The sequence below is a fragment of the Megalobrama amblycephala genome, linkage group LG6 (assembly GCF_018812025.1).
Source record: "Megalobrama amblycephala isolate DHTTF-2021 linkage group LG6, ASM1881202v1, whole genome shotgun sequence".
NCBI lineage: Eukaryota > Metazoa > Chordata > Actinopteri > Cypriniformes > Xenocyprididae > Megalobrama > Megalobrama amblycephala.
The window spans coordinates 39,123,345-39,136,847 of record NC_063049.1 but is presented as its reverse complement, the minus strand read 5'-3'; the positions used below and the strand labels follow the sequence as shown (position 1 = coordinate 39,136,847).

General features: G+C 35.9%; 2 long non-coding RNA genes across 3 annotated transcripts in view; both read left to right on the top strand.

Annotated features, from left to right (window-relative positions):
• LOC125270689 overlaps window positions 1–13,503 on the top strand; it is a 34,613-nt gene that overhangs the window by 14,188 nt on the left and 6,922 nt on the right. The window lies entirely within an intron of this gene.
• Window positions 8,914–13,503, top strand: part of LOC125270690 — a 9,336-nt gene continuing 4,746 nt past the window's right edge. The window contains exons 1-2 of the long non-coding RNA XR_007185417.1: window positions 8,914–9,875; window positions 13,351–13,402. This is a non-coding gene — a long non-coding RNA (uncharacterized LOC125270690). The remainder of the gene's footprint in view (window positions 9,876–13,350; window positions 13,403–13,503) is intronic.

The window sequence follows — 13,503 nt, the reverse complement described above, 5'->3', positions numbered from 1 at the left end:
GTTTTCAAAATATGTAATATAAGTCTAAGGTGTCCCCTGAATGTGTCTGTGAAGTTTCAGCTCAAAATACCCCATAGATTTTTTTTTTATTCATTTTTTTAACTGCGTATTTTGGGGCATCATGAAATATGTGCCGATTCAGGCTGCGGCCCCTTTAAATTCTCGTGCTCCCCGCCCCCGGAGCTCGCGCTTGCCTTGAACAGCATAAACAAAGTTCATACAGCTAATATAACCCTCAAAATGGATCTTTACAAAGTGTTCCTCATGCAGCATGTCTAATCGCGTAAGTATGGTATTTATTTGGATGTTTACATTTGATTCTGAATAAACTAAAGTATACTCTGACCATTATGCCAGTAGACAAAAAGTCTGGCTGGTGAGACTATTTCTGATTTATTGAGCAAGATTGCAGCTCTAAATAATTTAATTAGCGACATCCTAAAAACATTCCTGTTTTGAATCTTCAGAGGGAAAACCAACATGTTCTCCAACCAATAAGCCTATATAGGTCGTTTGTCACTTCCCTGAAATACGACCCATAAGAGCATTTACTAAAGTTGTGCCTCTGTGGACAACAGGACACTTTCATTTTAATGCATTGTTCCCTTTTATCTTTTATCATATTTCGGGTTTCGTGTAGCTCAACTGGCAGAGCATTGCATTATACAACAATATGCAATCATGTGATCATGCGATCGTGGGTTCGATCCCAGGGAACGCCTATGCTCATAAAGTGTACATGCTCTATAAATCACCTAAGGGTAGGTTTAGGGGTGGGGTGGCTGTAGTTGTTAATAAAAAATTAGTTTTGCTAAATGGAAATAGGACAAATGGTGTAAAAAGTCCACACGCATGACTTTAAAACGTAAATATAGGTCGTAATAAGGTGCTTGAAAAACGAACTATAGGGTCATTTTTTCTGGAGGACAGTCTGGGGAAAACCCCATGGATGAAAGCAATTGTCACTGTTGTGTTTGCTCTGGAATTATGTGCACTCTATTTTTGAAAAGGTTAATCTACCAATATGAACGATTGCTGGCGGGATATCGCACCCTGAATGATTTCTTGTTTTTCGAGAAAAATAGCTGTAACCTTTATGTGCTGATGAGAAACCTCTTTAGGTTGCTTTATATTGATTCAGCTTTCAAACCAATAGTGAGTAATCATCTGAACTTCAGGGGTATGCCTGAGTGCAAATAGCTCTGTAATTTAGCAAGTGTTTTTCTTTTCTTTTTTTCCTGAAGGTTCATGTTGGCACGCTGTTGGCTTTGTACTACATTTCTACATCCACCGTTATTAATCTACACCGTGACATTTCATAAAACTAACACGCTATATACAGGATAACTAGATAAATAGATTTTCACTTGTGTTTAAATCCTTCAGATAGTTCATGACCCCGAGTTCTATTGTGTAAAAACATGAAACAGCATTATATAGAGTTTATTTCCATTGCCGTATTAATCTTATTCTGTGTCCATGCATGGTTTAACCTCCTAGCAGCTATTTTTGGCTAGTTCTAATCAACTCAAAATCGAAAAGCCTGGCTTTAGTTTTGGTGTGCATACTTGTATCACCCATCTGTACTTGCACCTCCCCTCCTTCTTTTTAAGGTTTGATCTTTGAGCTTTTTTTTTTTTCACAGGTATGACTGGCTCCACAATGCATCTCCAGGTGGTGAAACTTTAAACCACCCCACTTCACTGGGTAAATTCTTTTCTAAATATACCAAAATAAGTAGTCCATATGACTATGCACTATATTCCTAGTCTTTTGAAGCCATACAATAGATTTGTGTGGGGAACAGATGAAATTTAAGTAATTTACTGAAAATCTTCCCAGCTTTCAAATCTCATTATCCATTCCATATATTCAAACTAACATGCTACAAGACATGCGACATATGGTGTTTTTGGTTTCAATAGATACATTTCCATCCACCTATTTTTATGCACATTTTGGTATATCGCATTAAAAAAAATGCCGGATGGAAATGCCAAGATGCACATAGATTCTAAAAATGTGCATAAAAAAACGTATGCTCTCAAATGAGGCAGATACATTTTTATCCGATAAGAAATAACACACTCACACACACACACACTACAGTATTTGAAAATTTACATTAACTACAATGGAAACACATTTACTGAATAAATCCTTCGATGCACAACAAAAAACTTGCCTCAACAGTGGATGTGATTGGATAACTAGAGTAACCAGCGGAGCAATTTCTTTGCATAGCATCTCAAATGTTGGTTTGATCATTCTGAATTGCCTGAGCCAAAGTCTGTCATCAAAGTGATTTGGTTTAATTCCCTCCCAGAACTGTGCCACACGATTGCATTCCCCAACACCACCCAAACATGTTTATTGCGTTTCGTCTGTGCACTCTTAGACACAATTCATTTATGATGGAGGAAAAAAGAGCCACAGTGGCTTCCCTGATTGCAGCCACTTCCATTTTTATTACAGATATTTTGTGCCAATTTCCCAGGAAGTGAAGATTTTGTTCTCTTGAACACATGGAATGGAAACAGTGCTATATTCGCAAACGTTTTATGCAATATTCTAGTTTTGCGCATAAGTTAAATTTGCAATTTTGGATGGAAACATAGCTAATGACATCAAACCTGACACGATTATTTTGAATCTGAAAGGTAACAAAAATGCAGAAATCTGAAATTATCAGTGACAGTTTAAGTCTTTTGCTATTTTGACAATATTTTATAGTGTTTTATGCATTTTTTAGCTTGACATTTGCAGTCACTATGGAAAAGAGCTGTGCGATTTTTAAAATGTCCTCTTTTTCTGTTGTTTAACGGAACAAAAACATTCAATTTAGCGACGTGGGTGAGTAACTATTTTTGAGAACTATTCTTTAAATCTGCTTGAAAAACTGCTAAAACAAAACAAAGAAAAAACATACCCATATTCATAGATAATATGCAGTCATAAAGGGATAGTTCACCAAAAAATGAAAATTCTGTCATCATTTACTCCCCCTCAAGATGTTCCAAACCTGCATGAATTTCTTTGTTCTGCTGAACACAAAAGAAGATATTTAAGAATATTTGTATATTCTTGTATATTCGCCCCCCTTTGACTAACATAGTAGGAAAAAAATACTGATCTGCTTGGTTATAAACATTCTTCCAAATATCTTCTTTTGTTTAGAAATTTAGAAAGACAAAATTTTTGAATTTACAAAGAAATTTATACAGGTTTGAAACAACTTGAGGGGGAGTAAATGATGACAGAATTTTCATTTATGGGTGAACTATCCCTTAAAGGATTAGTTCACTTTCAAAAAAAAATTCCTGATAATTTACTCACCCCCATGTCATCCAAGATCTATCTTTCTTCAGTCGAAAAGAAATTAAGGTTTTTGATGAAAATATTCCAGGATTATTCTCCTTATAGTGGACTTCAATGGCCTCCAAACGGTTGAAGGTCAAAATTACAGTTTCAGTGCAGCTTCAAAGAGCTTTAAACGATACCAGACGAGGAATAAGGGTCTTATCTAGCGAAACGATCGGTCATTTTTGAAAAAAATACAACTGTATATGCTTTATAAACACAAATGATCGCCTTGCACATGCTTCCGCCAAAACCGCACTTATAGTACGCATTCCCTATTCTAATTCCGAAAAAAAAAAAAAAAACAGAACTGCCGCTGCGTTCGTTCCATAGCTTTTTGAAGAATATGGAAAGCGGAAGCACGTGTGTTTATAAAGCATATACATTTACATTTTTTTTCGAAAATGACAGATCGTTTCACTAGATAAGACCCTTATTCCTCGTCTGGGATCGTTTAAAGCCTTTTGAAGCTGCACTGAAACTGTCATTTTGACCTTCAACCGTTTGGTGCCCATTGAAGTCCACTGTAAGGAGAATAATCCTGGAATGTTTTCATCAAAAACCTTAATTTCTTTTCGACTGAAGAAAGAAAGACATCTTGGATGACATGGGGGTGAGTAAATTATCAGGAAAAAGTATTTTGAAAGTGAACTAATCCTTTTTTTTTTAGTCTTTTTTTAAAATAAATAACTAAGTCTTATGATATAAACCTTTCGCAAGATTTTAAACTTTCCCATCCATGTAGCACAAACCGCTCCTTACTCTTTTCTGTAACACTTTATTTTGATAGTCCACTTTACTAACTAAAAGTAACTTTGCAATTACATATCAACTACCAGTCAATATTAGTACAGTAGACTGTCTGCATCTGCTAACACTTTATTTTAATGGTCCTCATTTTATAGTTCTACTGATTAAAAGTAACTTTGTGAGTGTCAACTTATTCTACTAACCCTAACTTAACAGTCTACTCTAATGAGAATTATTTGACATGTAGTTGCAAAGTTACTTATAGTTTGTAGAACGTCTGAAGTGGACTATCAAAATAAAGCGTGACGCTCTTTTCCATCATGATTTATCTGATGATAAACACAAACGCATTTGTAGTTGATGGCCATTATTCCTCACATCGATTGATCAGATTGCACTGGGTTCTATTTGTATATCCTTTGAATTCTTAAATGGGTTTTACAGCGGTTGAAATAGACACTTTTATTTATTTATTTTGCTGAAGCTGCAAGGTTGCAATTGCAGACTTTTCTCTTTGTAATTACAGTGATTTGATTTAGAGAAAATTGATCTTGCCAAGTTGGAGAAATGGTAGTGTATCAAATTATTCAAGCTAAGCTGATGTTCAATTTTTCGACTTGGATTTCACTTAGCAACAGACACAAGCATGTGATAAAAGGGCTATTTATACACGCAGGGTTCTGTAACAGCTTGACTATGTTTGCCTTGTTGCACGGAAAATACTGGCACAATTGTAGTGAAAAAGAGCACTTCAGAGGATGGAGAGATGTTTGATGTTGCGCACCACTTGCCCTCAGACAAGAGAAATGCACATTTACAGCATATCGTTAAATAGTTTTACCCAAAGTTTAACCCAGTCCACTTGGATTATTTGAAGTTCAGTCATCCATTTTCATGTCACAGAGCTGGGTCAACCCACTGAGCTACAAGCACACAAAGTTAATATAATATCTGGAATCCATTAAACAACTATGGGAACGCTTATCAAACCATGGTGTAAATTGGTCATAAAAATGAATTATTACAACATTATAAGTAAAATCTGTACTGCCATTACAAAACAACCATAACTGACATTTTTCAGTCTAGGAGCAATAAAAACAGTTTTCCAAAATGACAACTGTTAATTGTCATCTTTGCACCAGGAAAGACATTGCTAATTAATATGGATATTATATAAGCCTTTTAGCTGTCCTTTTTTAGACAGAAATAATATGCTGGATGGAGTTTTTTGTCTCTAGACGTAGAAGAAATATTCCATTTATTTGGTCATTAGCTTCTTCTGTCTTCTGAGGTTCCATCAGAATGACCCTTCATGACAAAAGGATGTCATTAACGCTGACAAAGTGCTCTGGTTTAATCATATGCAAGACTCTGAGCTGAGGAGATTTCTCGCTCTGGCGCTAAATATGTAAATAGGATCATTTTGTGTTAATTAGCAAATTCAAAAAAGTGTGACTCAAATAGATTAACATTTGCTCCTTGTTCAGATTTTATGGAGTTGTACTGCGGTGTTTAATGCGGCATGGAATGTTAAATACCTGAGGTGTTGCAAATATTCACCTCTAATTTCCAGAAAAATCTGCAGGAAAGGAACGAACATCTCTCAGGTACTCTAATGCAGCACAAATGATTGCAAAAGATTAAATTCTCTGTTAACTGGCATATGAGGGCCCATTGAAAAGAAAAATCACAAATGAAATCTCTCTAATATCGCCATTGTTTCTCCCAAACAGCAGTGAGATGAAGGTGGAAAGTAAATGAAGACTTTTGCTGAAGTCTCCTGTATCTCAGTTGTTTCTCCCGAGAAAAAGAGTAGAAATCTCATGTGTCTCCTGTGGAGAAAAGATCTTAACAATGTCACAAAATGTGCTCAGATTTGCCAGGATACCAAAGTCTACAATAAAGTTCTAAGATCTTAGTGTAAGTATGATCATATGTCAACAATTGTCTATTTTATTTCTATGCACTTACTCCCAACTTCTCTCAACATGGAGACAAGAGAGGTATCCGTCTTTAAATGGAAAAACAAAGTAACTTGCATTATTTGAAAAAGTAACTTAGATATTTTGTTGTAAATCTAAAAGTAATCCATTACTTTACTAGTTACTTGGAAAAGTAATCTGATTACATAACTCGCATTACTTGTAATGCGTTACCCCCACCACTGGCAACAAAGTTGATACTTCACTGAGACGTAGCTGAAAAATACACGGAGAGCAACCTCTGAACATCAATATTTTCAAATAGAGGACCTGTAGGGTTTTGTTAAAAACAAACAAACAAAAAAATCATTTTATTCAGCAATGATGCATTAAATTGATCAAAAGTGACCGTAAAGACGTTTAGAATGTTACAAAAAATGGCTGTTCTATTAAACTTTCTATTCATCAAATAATCTTGAAAAATGTCTTAAATTATGAAGCAGCACAATTGTTTTCAACACTGTTTTTGATCAAATAAATGCTGCCTTATCAAGCATATGAGAGTTCCCTCAATAACATTAAAAAAAATCATACAGACCCCAAACTTTTGAATGGTAGTAAATAGGGAAAGTGTCACTCAAATATTCAGATTAATAGTTTTGAGCTTAAAAGTTTTTTTCATTGACCAAGTTTTAGCCTTTTAACCTTTGGTTCCCTCCAAAATTTGGTCATCATCTTCTTCAAAAGCATTTTATAAGCAAAACCATCTTATTTTTTGTGTGTGCCAGGTAATGGAAAGAAGCCATTAAAGTCAACATGACATGACATTCGTAACCCATTTTACTTTCATAATCTAACATATTTCCAGTTCAAACAGGATATGAGAGCAAAAATGTACCATTGAATTTATCCATTGGAAATTAGATCATGATAAACGGGTGTTGCATAACAAAATGAAGGCGGTTGGAGGGGTCAGTGAAAAGTAAGAGGGATTTATGATGTCAAGGAAAGTCATTTTAGAGGGGAAGCAAGTAATTACATTTTGATGAAAGATATTTTTTGTTTCTTAGAATAAAATTCACCATTGAGTTGTGTACAAGAAGACCAAGAAAATAGGGGCAATTTTGATTTCATGTTGACTTGAAGGAAAGGAATAGCAGTCTGAGCATGGCATCTCTGTCAGGTTCAGTTGTGGTGTGAGAGTTTGTGTAGTGTCTCTCGGTCCCTGGGGCCTCTGGTCCCTTGATCCCCACCCTCTTCAAGCTCTCTTGTTTCAGCCCAGCAGCCTCTCTGGAATATGATAGGAGGTGGAGAACATCCCTCCCAGCCCCCTTCAGCAATGGACAATGGAACCTTAAACCCTCGCAGCACGACACCGTTTTGAGCTGTGCCTTGAATAATTTAGCCCTGTTGCATGAGCCGAAGAATGTGGAAAAACTTGGGAATAAACAAAACTGATTTTAACCATTTTAATAATAGTAATACCTAATTAATTTCTCTTGTAGGCCAAAGTGTGTTATTAAATCCTGTGAATGTGAGACCTACATTAACAAATTTGAGCTTCCATTTCATGTGTAACTTGACTTTCATTTCCTGAAGGAAATAGCAGTGCATGCAAAGCTGAAAAAAATTGTTTTAGCTAAACTTATATTTTAGGTTTTGGTTCTGTGTAGGTAAAATACCGCATCAGAGATGCTTTGCCATTGACACAGCCATGATGTGATGTGCGTTCAAGTGATTATGATTGTAATTAAATGAACTCACATGGCATTATTCTTTCTCTTTGTTTTACTTCCAGACAAGTCATAAGTGCATCAGGTGCGTATTTCATGCTTTTTCTGTCTTCTTGTGAGTTCGAGTCCTCCTGGGAAGTTTGTATTTACGAGTCTGGAATTCATTATTATGATGTCAGGTGTGTTCAAATCACTTTGGTTGGAGCAAGATGGCCAAAAAAAAAAAAAAAATACTGCATGATTTTTTGACTTTACAAAGTGATGAATAAAGAATGTGCATTAGGTGTGTTCGTGTCAATATCGTGGCAGTTCGTAACAATTTTACGTTTTGCCAATTTGGTGGCTAATTTATATGAATTCGTACAATCACATTTATTTATTTTCATATGATCTGTTTACACCCCACTGACAGTTATGCTTGAGGGTTGACCTTCATTTTTTTTTTTTTTTTAAATGGTACATTTAAGTCACATTGTACGAATTATTACTAAAATTGCCACCTCATAAAATGTTTTTTTATTTTGATTTTTTTAAAGTAGGTGCTATGAATCTTTGTTTTATATCATAATTGGATTATATCATAATCTTTATGTATTATATCAAAATTCTGTAATATTTTGTACGTGCAACTTAGCTAGATTTGTTGTAATTAAAAAATAATAATAATTTCAACAAATTTACCATCAATACAGATGCTGCAATCATTGCTTCTGCTATGTTTTCTCACTGAAAAAACAAAATAACTACTTATTTAGTGATGTCTGATTTCAAAACACTGCTTCAGGAAGCATCAGAGCACAGATGAATCAGTGTGTCGAATCTGCTGTTCGGAGCACCAAAGTCACGTGATTTCAGTCGTTGGTAGTTTGACACATGATCTGAATCATGATTCGACACACTGATTCATTTATGCTCCGAATCTTCCTGAAGCAGTGTTTTGAAATCGGCCATCACTAAATAAGTCGTTATCTTTATTTATTTTTTATTTTTTTGGCGCACCAAAAATATTCTCGTCGCTTTATAATATTAATATTGAACCACTGTACTCACATGAACTGATTTAAATATGTTTTTAGTACCTTTATGGATCTTGAGAGAGGAAATGTCATTGCTGGCTATGGAGGCCTCACTGAGCCATCAGATTTCAACAAAAATATCTTAATTTGTGTTCCAAAGATTAACGAAGGTCTTACGGGTGTGGAATGACATGAGGGTGAGTAATAAATGACAGAATTTTATATCAAGCATATGAGAGTTCCCTCAGTAACATTAAAAAAAATCATACCGACCCCAAACTTTTGAATGGTAGTAAATATTCAGTTACTGAAGGGAAAGTGTCACTCCAAATATTCAGATTAATAGTTTTTTTTCATTCACCAAGTTTTAGCCTTTTAACCTTTGGTTCCCTCCAAAATTTGGTCATCATCTTCTTCATAAGCATTTCATAAGCAAATCCATCTTATTTTTTGTGTGTTCCAGGTAATGGAGAGAAGCCATTAAAGTCAACATGACATGACATTCGCAACCCATTTTACTTTCATAATCTAACATATTTCCAGTTCAAACAGGATATGAGAGCAAAAATGTACCATTGAATTTATCCATTGGAAATCGATTAGATTTTGATAAACGGGTGTTGCATAACAAAATGGAGGCGGTTGGAGGGGTCAGTGAAAAGTAAGAGGGATTTATGATGTCAAGGAAAGTCATTTTAGAGGGGAAGCAAGTAATTACATTTTGATGAAAGATTACAAAGACATTTTTTGTTTCTTGGAATAAAATTCACCATTGAGTTGTGCACAAGAAGACCAAGAAAATAGGGGCAATTTTGATTTCATGTTGACTTGAAGGAAAGGAATAGCAGTCCGAGCCATCAGATTTCAACAAAAATATCTTAATTTGTGTTCCGAAGATTAACGAAGGTCTTACGGGTGTGGAACGCCATGAGGGTGAGTAATAAATGACAGAATTTTCATTTTTGTGAACTAACCCTTTAAAGAGAATGATAAGGAGGTTTTGTCATCCATCATCTTAAATGATCACTTTCATTATATGCTCCTATAGAATGCATTAGTGCCTGCCCCCTTTTTTAGCGCCGTTGGTTCTGGTAAGTATTTTTTCCATTCATTTCTCTCATGGGGATTTAAATAAAGTTTTTGTTAAAGCGTTATAAGCCATGAACCAAGCCAACCAGCTACGAAGTGAATCATAACAAGCTAAAAAGTATTTGAAAATCAGACAAAAATACTAAGTACTGTATTTTTTTTTAGGCACAACCCTTCAGCCGTGACTTATTCACGATATAGCACTAGCCTCGTGATACACAGAACCGTTGGGTGAAGCGGTCATAGCCGTGTTTTATCGTGAATAAAACACAGCTATTGACCAATCAGAATCAAGGACAGGAACTAACCGTTTAATATAAATAATGCAGGCTGATGGCTTCAACGGAAACAAATACCATCGATTAACAAGTTTTTACTTCCGGAACCCGACTGTTGCAGACTTGCACTCTGTTGGTTCTTCATTAGACAGTTGTTGTAGCAACATTCAGTCACACTGTAGGCCTGTGTCTTTCTGAATCTGTCAGAACGTTGTCAAAGGATAAGATTCAAGATAAATTGTGTATGAAAACATTACTGGAGTCAGTTGGAGATTTTCAAACTTTAAAGGTGCCATCGAATGAAAAATTGAATTTACCTTGGCATAGTTGAATAACAAGTGTTCAGTACATGGAAATGACATACAGTGAGCCTCAAACACCATTGACTCTTCGCAGGGAGTTTGATTGACAAGCGATCTAACCAATCAGAACGCCGAATCTGCCATTTTGTACGACAAAGCCAGTAGGTAGAAGATTAACCTCGGCGGAGTTAAACTTGAAAAATTGTGTATATTGACGTCTTTCCGCATTTGAAACAACATTCCTTCTCATGTTCATTCATGTTTATTTGATGCTATACATGAACTAGTTGGAAGAGATGATCAGTTTACGAGCCTCTTGAGCTGAGGCGCTACAGCAATCTGTCACGACATATTAAAGAGCCACAAAACGGTTTTTATTGTTTGAATTTCTTTAAAAAACTACACAGTTTGAAAGCTGGGACTTTGTTTAAGATCATAAGTATCCCACTTTGTCTTTTCTGTCGACGTGTTGTCAGTGTCCTCTTTGCTCCGCGATGTATTTTTCACTGCGTGTGGTGTGACAGTGCCACGGCTTGTTGGACAAAGCAAAAGTAACTAAGGGGGGCGGGTCTTTGCGAAGGGTCAATTGTTTCCTCCTCCTTATATAAATCTCATTTGTTTAAAAGACCTCAGAAGAACAGGCGAATCTCAACATAACACCGACTGTTACGTAACAGTCGGGATCATTAATATGTATGACCCAAATATTTGCATATGCCAGCTCATGTTTAAGACATTAGACAAGGGAAGGCAGTATTAATGTCTGGATCTGTGCACAGCTGAATCATCAGACTAGGTAAGCAAGCAAGGACAATAGCAAAAAATGGCAGATGGAGCAATAATAACTGACATGATCCATGATAACATGATATTTTTAGTGATATTTGTAAATTGTCTTTCTAAATGTTTCGTTAGCATGTTGCTAATGTACTGTTAAATGTGGTTAAAGTTACCATCGTTTCTTACTGTATTCACGGAGACGAGAGAGACGTCGCTATTTTCATTTTTAAACACTTGCAGTCTGTATAATTCATAAACACAACTTCATTCTTTATAAATCTCTCCAACAGTGTGTAATGTTAGTTTTAGCCACGGAGCACTATCAAACTCATTAAGAATCAAATGTAAACATCCACATAAATACTATACTTACACGATTAGACATGTTGCATGACGAACACTTTGTAAAGATCAATTTTGAGGGTTATATTAGCTGTGTAAACTTTTATTTATGCTGTTCAAGGCAAGCGAAAGCTCCAGGGACGGTAAGCACGAGCAATTAAAGGGGCCGCAGCCTAAATCGGCTCATATTTAATGATGCCCCAAAATAGGCAGTTAAAAAAATTAATTAAAAAAATCTATAGGGTATTTTGAGCTGAAACTTCACAGACACATTCAGGGGACACCTTAGACTTATATTACATCTTTTGAAAACACGTTCTTCGGCACCTTTAATATTAAATTTCTTCAAAAATACAGTTTATGAAAAACAAAAAATGGATAGAAAACCTGAAAATTAAATTATCTACAAAAAGTTTGAATGCAGTAAGTCAAGCAGTTTGGGCTGAATTGAAAAAGGTTTAATGCGTAAAGTGAGGGGTTCAGAACAAACCCTATATATCATTATAGTGCTGCCTTGCAAGCACTATAATTAGCGGTTTATGTGCCAAAAATGATGCAGCACATTTTTATCCCACCAACTTGTTTTATCTCACCTTTGCTTTCTATAACTTATGTCTGACTTTCTATCACAGTGATTTTATGGACTCCACAGAAAATAGCACCATTTTCACTCGATAACGAGGAGCACTGCTGGCTGTTATTTCAGGGCTGTGTGAGAGAGAGAAGCGGCAGATGAGACACATTCAGCCCGACTTGCCACGTTGTAATTTAGCTGTCAGAGGAAATGTCTGCACTCCTTGCAGGACTGTCACAATTCAGATAAATCATGTATGTCATGTCAATGTCAGTTAAGAGCGAAACCCGATCGACTGTTTTGATGGGCCTGCCAAAGTTGAGCGACGCCAATATGCTGTCAGATTTCTGCTATAAAAGGCTAAACTGCCGTCGATTTGATGAACCATTTTCGGAGTAACAAGCTTTTTATTCTTTCGGCAAACTTTCCATCAAAGTGACGAGTAGAGTTTGACTAAATCCTGTACTTAAGTCATCATGATGGTGATTCAGACACGCCCCCAAAACAATTAAATATTAATAAAATTTAACCGCTTCGGGGACCACAGATTATCAAGCTGCCATGATCTAGTCATCTAGACATTTTTAGGCTCATTTTTGGTCTGCTTCACTCAGGCAGGAATGAACGTAAATTAGGAACTAGTTTAACAAAATGTTTGGCGATTAATACGCTGTTGTTCATTAGTCTGCAGTCATTTTCCCTTTTAAAGGAACGCTGTAACTTTGTTTACGTTTCCTCCATGGTAACACATCATTTACCCAGTTACTCTCTAATGGCTGAATGCAAAAAGGGAAATTGCTTCAACTGAAGTTGATTAAATCCCAGGTGTTCGCAATAACCTGCTATGGATTTTCACAGAGGCACGTAATCCTGTGATAAACAAGTGGTAATAAAATGTTAAGAATGGAAACGTCTTGGGGGCACTGGATGCTGCTCCTTTAATGCAATATGTCTGCTGTTGTTTTGTGCTATGTAATGTTCTCCGGTTAGATGTAATTATTAATAACAGCGCCATTTTAGTCAGCACGGCTTGTTCGCATTATTCCTGTTTTGTCAACTCTTGATGTAAAACTTTATTGGCTATAGCTATTGTTTTTCTCACAATTGGTGCTTGATGTTTAAAGGAATATTTTATGCCTAAATGAATTAAGCACGTCACATATTGACGTCATTTTAACCTTATATTAATTTCTGATTTCAGTGAAACACAATAGGAAATGCAAGTGGAATGTCCGAGCAGCTGTTTTCTATACGTAAGTGGACGTTGATTTATAATGCCAAGCTCAAAAGAGCACCATAAAGTATCTTCCAAGTGGTTCATGTGTTTTGTACAGTATATTCCTGTCCAGTGTGC